The sequence below is a fragment of the Lactuca serriola genome, chromosome 9 (assembly GCF_051521515.1).
Source record: "Lactuca serriola cultivar US96UC23 chromosome 9, Lser_US96UC23_V15, whole genome shotgun sequence".
Taxonomy (NCBI): domain Eukaryota; kingdom Viridiplantae; phylum Streptophyta; class Magnoliopsida; order Asterales; family Asteraceae; genus Lactuca; species Lactuca serriola.
Window position 1 is genome coordinate 198,852,150 of NC_136416.1, and position 8,956 is coordinate 198,861,105.

Below are 8,956 nucleotides of genomic sequence, written 5' to 3' on the forward strand. Positions count from 1 at the left end.
GACTCAAACAAGAGTTGCACAATAGGTTCAAATCCATCACTCTGAGATTATTCAACCTTTGTCACATGTGACTTAACATATTCACTTAATTGCTAAATCACATCACTTAAGAGTTCCACAAAGCACTAAGCAAGTAGCATTTGTGCAGTAGCACTCTAATCCATAAAATCACCAAAGAACATTCAAAGTCACATACTACAACTCATGCTAGGAAATTCCACTCTCACTACCGGTTGCCTTATGCATGTTGTGTTAGAACTAATTTTGCTAGTACTATTTGGGATAATTTGATGTGAATTTAAAGGTTTTGTTTAGCTTATGTGTTATAGTATATTTGTGGCTTCCCAATTCTAATGAAATCATGAGACAAAATATACGAACTTGTGTAGTTTGAGAGACATAATATGTTTTGCATCGTGTACTGAAATGCATCCAGAATTTATTATTATTATTTTTTATAGTCATTGCACTTTAAATTAATGTCTTTAACCAATAAAGGTTGAGGTTAAGTTCCCTTGCTTATGTTTTTTTTTTTTTTTGTTTTAAGTTTTTAGTTTGAGAGAAAAAAAAGTAAGCTGTCAAAAATGAAAAAAAGTTGAGAAAAAAGAAAAAAAAGTTTTCAAAAGTTTGTTGAGTGAATAAGAGCTATAAAAGTATGAAGATCTTGAAGAAGTGAAGAAATAAGGCAAATTGCCAAAAGCCAAGGGCTATTGATTGTAATTTTCTTTCTAACTTATTTTTATCATATGTATGCTTAGAAACTTAACAAAAATATATTGAGGTTATGAAAATCTTCCGAGGATGTATTTGGAGAGATGCAGAAATGAATATTGTTCAAAATAAGTGGAGAACGTTTATGAGGATTGTGAGTATTTAGGATACGGGAAGTATTTAGGATTTTAGACACAAATATATATATATATATATATATATATATATATATATATATATATATATATATATATATATATATGCATTGAGGCGAGACATAATTTGAGAATTTAAATTAGATTATTCTATGTGATGTTGGTGAGCAAAGTTTTGATATAGCATAATAACAATTTAATTTGCTTGAGGACAAACAAAAGATAAGTGTAGGGTATTTTGATATTGCTATATTCATACATATATTTATGCATTATTTTAACACATTTGAGATATAAAATGTTATATTTTTAGATATATGATACTTAGTATGTTTTAAAATATTCAAATACAATTAAAATGAAAGGTGAGATGCAAGGAATCAAACAGAGCTAAAAAAGACACAAAAAGGATGTTGCCGACAGCTTGATCATGTGTGAGTGTTTTGACCATATCTCATAACTCGTAACTCCGACTGACGAGATTTAAGATGTTCCAGAAACTAGAAAAAATTTCGCATGACTTTCATGTTTGTGAAATAGTCTGATTCTCAGTTCCCGCGCCATGGAAAATACATTTCCACGACGTGGAAAAAAATCGTGGACGTGAAGATTACGCCTCCCACAGCATGGCCAGACCTTTACCGCGCCGTGGAGCCAAAAAATCTATAAAAGACAAGATTTTAAACCCTAATTGGTGTACGGGATTTTGAAACCTATAAGTGCGACTTTTACTTCGTTTTGAAGGTAAGAAACCCTCTAAGGGTCGATTTTGAAGCTAGAGAGTCGATTGGAGTAAGGATTTGAAGATTCGAACGCTATTGCATCGAGATTTTGCTTCGGGGATTGCTTGATGATCATGTCTTGCAATCTTTCGGTGATGTTTTTCTGCTTTAGTTTACTGAATATGGTGTAAAAACATCGACTTTCATTTAGATTAGATGAACTCCTAATACTATGTGTCGATTTCATAATTAATGGAGCTATAAAGTTAGTTTTTGCTTTAAATATTGTTTGATAAATCTCAACCTAGCTTGTTAAAGTTTCTATTTTATTGCATTGCCTCAAAGTTGTCTAGTTAGCCTATAGTTAATTTCATGAACTTCATTTACCTAGTTGTTTTGTGACCATTAAATTGTTAGAGCTACAGATTGACCATATCCTAATATATGTGGTAAAGTTATTTGCTTAAGTGTGTTAGAGAGTAGTATTTAACCACAATATTTGCCTCATTACTTGACTTGACCGTAGAATAGCAGTCTATAGATTTTATCATTCGGAGTCCAAAGTATCTTTAAAATCAATTTAGTGTCCTTAACTTGCATGACAACCATGATGACTAGTAACTTTTTTATTTGGTAGCTAACTGAATTAATTCATTGCCTTGAAATCAACCATAGGAAAAAAGAGAGATTCAAAGTTAAACGGAAGTATCTTTTATCCTTGGTTAAAAATTGTTTTTCCAGTTGTTTGCTTTTGTTTCAGGTAATTAATTAAGTGTTTCAATTTAATTTTTTCTGACATTGTAAAATCAGATAAAACCTCATTTAAAGTTTGTTTCTTTAGGTTAATTATTAGTATTATTTTGTTAATTAGAATTTCGTTTCATGTGTTCGACTCTTACTTACTTTACCTTACTACTACGTGACTAGGTACACTATCTATTGAATTTTAGCTGAGTTAAATAACCAAGATATAAATTTAAAGCTTTTTAAGTAAATTTATAAAACACATCAATTTATTTAATCTGGACAGCGAACATTACAAACATGGTTACTATCTTGCAGAAGGAATATATCCAACTTGGGATGTAGTTGTGACGTCATATTCACATCCAATAACTGAGAAAAAAAAAACAGTTCAAGATGACACAAGAGTTGGCATGAAAGGACGCAAAACGTGTTTTTGGGGTTCTTACAACATGCTGCAACATATTACAACTATCAACACGGTCTTTATCGTCGAAGAGAATAAGAGATATAATGTACATTTGTGTTATATTACACAATATGATACTGCAAGATGATGGTGCTAAGATATCTCATGTGCATCAGCCTGTTTCCCTAATGAAAGAGTCATTGTCCTAAAAACGTTGCATGAATTGCGCAACATTGAAACCCACCACCATCTTTGATCCGATTTTTCTGATGACATTAGGCACGCCTACCTTCCATCTTTGGATAAGTAGTTAATTTTAATTGTTGTTTTATGTAAATAGTATTTTATTGTAGTATATTTTTTTAATTAAATATTATTTTTATTTTTGTAACTTTTTTTAATTAGAAAAAGTTTAACTATTTTTTTAAAATGAAAATTAAGTAGGTTGTGAGTATGGAAATATGAGATTCCATGTACATGTGTTTGGGATGACAAAGATAGTGATGTCTCCACCCGAAGATACTTGTGTCGTAAGGCTTTGAGAAGTAGCTTGACATTGAACTCGGTAAATCGGTGGCAAGCTCGACATACGCTGCCCCACCATGGCGGCATGTCGAGGAAAGAGAAAACACACGACAATGGGTTGTTGAGGAGAGAGGGCATGTATGTGTGTATTTAAATCCCATATTTTTCCACGATCTTTTCTTTATATATTCTTCAATATTCTTACACCATTTTTCTTGCTAGATAGAGCTTATACGAAGTCTATGTAAAGCTTAGAAGAAGCTTTAGATTGATCTGTGTTATGCTTACATTGTATCTCTTAAGACATGTTATAACATGTGAGCACCGTCATGACTCCAATTGGTGTTATGTCATATTATGCTCATAACATCTTTAAAGGGAAGAAGGAGCCACTTAAACTTCTTCTATCTTTTTTTTTCCTTCTTTTTTAACAAATGTTATAACATGTAAACAACCGTCTTCGTATGATAAAAACATATTATGATATGTCATGTGAAATGATAAAATTTTAATGTTACAACACCAATCCATACCCACCAACATTATAACCAAGATAAACATGACACCGTTTTTCAAACCCTAATAATTTTTTGAAAAATAAAATAGCAAAATAACTTATGGCTTGTCAATCCAATAAAAGTTGAAGTCCAACAACCCAAACCGGCTCCATCGAACCTACTCGATGAGAAAGCATAAGCAACTGGAAAATCATGGGGATGAGAAAGCATAAGCAACTGGAAAATCATGGGGGTGACATGGATAGAACCCACGACCTATCTGTTATCAATCCATGGAAATCATGGGGTGACATGGATAAAACCCACGACCTATCTGTTATCAATCAAAGTCGCCTCATACTTTACCAACTGAGCTACACATTGTGCTTTGGATAACTCGTCCGTTTATCCAAACCAGCAAGTTTGGGTAAAAATAGATGTAAAATATTGTCCAGTTACACAAGAAACGGCGCCGTGTTGGTACTCATAGGTCCCACTACTAAAATTAGGGATTTTAGGGTATAATACCCTCGTGATTTGAGCCCCTCTCTCTGTCACCTTAAATTTCTCTCCACTCCCCCCGATATAAATCAATTCTCTCTTACAACTTTCTCTCTCTACATTTCCGATGAAGCCAACAACCAAGTTTATCCTCCTCCACCCTTCCATCCAAAAGCAAGCCGGTAACGGTGGCGGTGTCGGTGGTGCTGGTGGAGCTCCTCATCCTCACCACCGTCTCTGGCTTTTCACTCTTCTCTCCCTTCTATCCTTCGCCTTAACATTTTCCCTCTTCACTACACTTCCTTACTCCAGAACCACCGCTTCCTCCGCCACTGCCGCCGCTTCCTCACCCCCCTTACCCAAACCCGTATTCGACGCCCTCCTCCACTATGCCGGAACCACATCAAACTCCACAAACCCATCGCGTATGTCTTCGGCTGAACTCAACTCCATAGCTTCCGTCCTCCGCCGCTGCTCCACCCCCTGCAACCTACTTGTTTTTGGTCTCACTCACGAAACCCTTCTCTGGCACGCCCTTAACATCAACGGCCGGACGACATTTGTCGACGAGAGCGCTTACTTCATTTCAAAACTCGAAGAGAAAAACCCAGGGATCGAAGCTTACGACGTTCAATTCACAACCAAAGTGAGCGATCTACACGAATTGATCGAGTATTCGAAATCGGAACGCCGGAATGAGTGTAAGCCTGTACAGAACCTCCTCTTCTCCGAATGTAAATTAGCCATTAATGACTTACCAAATCACGTATACGACGTCGCTTGGGACGCCATTCTGATCGACGGCCCACGTGGGTATTTCCCAAAAGCACCTGGAAGACTGTCGGCTATATTCACCGCCGGCGTACTCGCCCGGAGCAAAACCTCCGGCGCCGACAAAACCCATGTGTTTGTTCATGAGTTTGATAGAGAAATGGAGAGAGTGAGTAGCAATGAGTTTCTCTGCAGCGAGAATCTGGTGGAGACGGTGGGATTATTGGGGCATTTCGTGGTGGAAAAGAGGAATCATCGTGTAAATAATTTTCAATTCTGCCGGAAACCGCCATTATCGGCGGCGGCAGCGGAGTAAGTACAGTAATCATCACATCCAGATGGCGGCATTGGGTAAAAGTAAAACCCAAAGTAGTTTTATGTAAATACAAAAGTATTTCATGTTCGATACAAGCTCTTAATGTTTTTAAGCTTTTACTTTTGATCTAATTGCAAGTTTCATGATCATCGATTTAAAACTCATATCGATTGATCATCGACTCGATTCAAGTCTTAAAGAAGCATTTCTTGTGAAATTCAATCTTGGTTTCTTGAATTAATGTATTTTCATGACGAAAATGTCAAGAATTTAATATTTGATATGCAACATTCTTAATGAATTTACAATTTGTGACAATGTTACATTCTACTGTTACATGAAATCGAATATAATTATTACATGGGTTGTTAAATCGTTTTAAAATGATTTGGACTAACATGTTTTGGATTACGTTGTTTTCAAATTTGTTTTTCAAGAAGAGTAAATACAAAGAAAATCAATTATTATATACGTCGATGTTTAAAAAACCTTAAAGCTGGACCCAAGTGATGTTAAAGTGTATAGAATAACTTTTTTTTTTTTTAAAATGTTGGATTAGTATATGCCTGATATAGAATAACATTTTATTTTGGTTCCATATCGTCTTATGAGGTGTTATTGGATTATTGGTTTTTTTGTTTAGCTAAGTAAGCCGTTAAATTTTATTTTATAGAATACAAAATTAACTAGTAGTTAGAAGAACCGATAGTTGATAGTTGAAAAGAATATGTTTTATTTGTGTAAAAGTGTTTCGGTTAAATAGTTAGTTTTTAATTGTGTAAAGTTCATTGTTTTAAAAATTGTTTTTTCACTTGAACCAATATAGCAATGGGTTCCGATTCGAGCGGCAGGTCAATCCGAATTGGAAGTTCTATGTTTTTTCTCATAAAAGATTTTTATGTATACATAAAAGTTCAAAGATTAAAGTAACACATAAAAATAAATTCAAACGTAAAAAATCCATTAATCCACATACATTAAAAGAAAATAAATTATATATCGAAACAAAATATAATTTTAAATGAATATATAAATCAGAAAGCTTTATAACATTTATTATTTATTGTAATTTAATTTATGAGAAATTTAAATAGATATGAAATGACCATCAAAATTTGTTATGCAAAATCTTTTTATTCCTATATATTTTTATTTAATTTAACCGATTTAATTAGGGATGGGCATTTGGATCAGACCGGTTAGGCAGAAATCGGTGGACAATAGACCGAATCTGTGTAGGCTTACTAAGTACAGGTATAGGTCTAGGTTTTTCAATTCTTGTACTTATTGGACAAATACAACTTTAGGTGCATATGGTATAACGCATTGAAGCCTTATCAAAGTTAGTTTTGTCTATTATTTAAAACAAAAAAAAAATGTTGGACGGGACCTACCCAGTTTTGTACTCGGACCGATTTTGCATGATTCAAAGAATTGAGAACCGAACCTAATCTAATATAACTGGTCCATGTCTAAGTTTGGTTCTTGGTCCGATCCCGATGTTCGAACCGTTTTTTTTTTTTTTATAAAAACCAACAAATTCATTTCAATCCATAAATAAACAAAAACCCGGTGCTAGTTGAACTACTATTTCTTCGATTCCCAATCCAAACAGCTAGTTCGACCTAACTGATTTTTAAAACATTGGTAAAATTGGATAAAAAAAATAAAAAAAGAAATACCTCCCAAAAGTCACTTAAATAGCTTTTGGTATAAGTTTTTGAGAAATCTCCAATAAAGTCCTAAAATTTTAGCCCGGTTTATGTTTTAGTCCTAAACTAATTTTTGTTTACAAAAAAGTCCCAAAAACCGGCAAAAGTTTGCATTTTGATCCTTTTTGACTGGTTGGAACCGGTAACAAATTAATTTGGGACTATTTCATAAGTTGACCCAAAATAGTAGGACTTTTCTGCAAAAACAAAAAATATTAGGGTTTTTCTACAAACAAAAACCTTATTATTATTATATTAAAAATATAAATAAGTATACTATTTTTTAAATTTGTTATTATGAATATTGTTAATAATACGTATAAATACATTTAAATTAAAAAAAATATATTAAAGACATTTTATAAAGGTGAAGGTTGAGCGGATGGTAATGCTTTAAGTTTTGAAATCATGAATGTCTGTTTGTATATTCTAACTTTGTATATGGTTATTTCACATTTTTTATTATTGTTTTTAATTCATAATATTAACATTTAAAATTTTAAAAAAAGCTACTGATTTTTCAAATTGTTTACAAATAGTGAGCGTGTGATATGCATGTATGTCTTGTGTGTAAGTATTTGAATTACCAACATGTGTGTTGCACTTTTTCATTACTTTATCCTTATGGTTTTTTGGAAACATAGCAGATATAGTGTGATAAAGCAAAATAAGTCATATTACTTTCTATTAAATAAGATATTTTAATTAATATTTTCGAATTTTGATATGGGTCACCAATGTAAATATTTATTGTGGATCTATTGGATTTGAAAAGAAATCATTCTACCTTAAGAAATTTTATATACAAAGTGAGAAATCCTTTGATCTTAAACTATTTATACATAATTTTACAAATAGACAACTTCTTTTAAATTGCTAAGTGTTAAATTTTGAATTGAAAACAATAATAAAAAATGTGAAATGATCATATACAAAGTGAGGACATACAAACAGATATTCATGATTTCAATGCTTAAAGCATTACCATCACCACCACCTTCACCTTTAAATAATTTCTTTGATATAATTTTTATTTAAGTGTATTTATATGTATTATTAAAAATATAAATAATAATGAATTTAAAAATTAGTTTACTTGTTTATATTTTTAATATAATAATAATAATAATAATAATAATAATGTTTTTGTTTGCAGAAAAGTCATAATATTTTTTTTTTGCAGAAAAGTCCCAATATTTTGGGTCATTTTGTGAAATAGTCCCAATATTTTAGGTCTTTTTATGAAATAGTCTCAAATTAATTTGTTGCCGGTTCCAACCGGTCAAAAAGGGTCAAAATGCATACTTTTGCCGGTTTTTAGTACTTTTTCGTAAACAAAAATTAGTTTAGGACTAAAACGTAAACCGGGCCAAAATTTGAGGACTTTATTGGAGACTTCCCTAAGTTTTTTGTTTAAAATCCTAACACTAAAATATCATATTGCCTAAAAAAGTTTTCTTTTTTAATTTTTTTTTTCTTTTTTAATATTAAAAACTAAAAGAACTTTATACACATTCTACTTTTAAATATATATTTTCACCAGTTTAACATGTTATATTGTTGGATACATTAATTCTTCTCAAAAGCTACACAAATTATAACATAGCATAAACAAAAAAACTTTTATTCGTATTTTATTTTTTATATTACCCTTAAGAAACGATATATATATATATATATATATATATATATATATATATATATATATATATATATATATATATATATATATATATATATATATATATATATATATATAACCAAGTTCACACTATTAGATCAATAAATCATTGGATTCATCAAAAGCATGTTTTTATTTTGTGAATTTTATGGTCTAATGCACCAAAATACCATATTTTGTGGAACTATACGTACTCTAAAGGCAAAGAGTAA

The 8,956-nt window shown here is 31.7% G+C and overlaps 1 pseudogene; it reads left to right on the forward strand.

The window, feature by feature from the left end:
- Positions 1 to 4,308: 4,308 nt before the first annotated feature.
- LOC145074770 (protein IRX15-LIKE pseudogene) lies at positions 4,309 to 5,634 on the forward strand (annotated as a pseudogene).
- Positions 5,635 to 8,956: the final 3,322 nt, after the last annotated feature.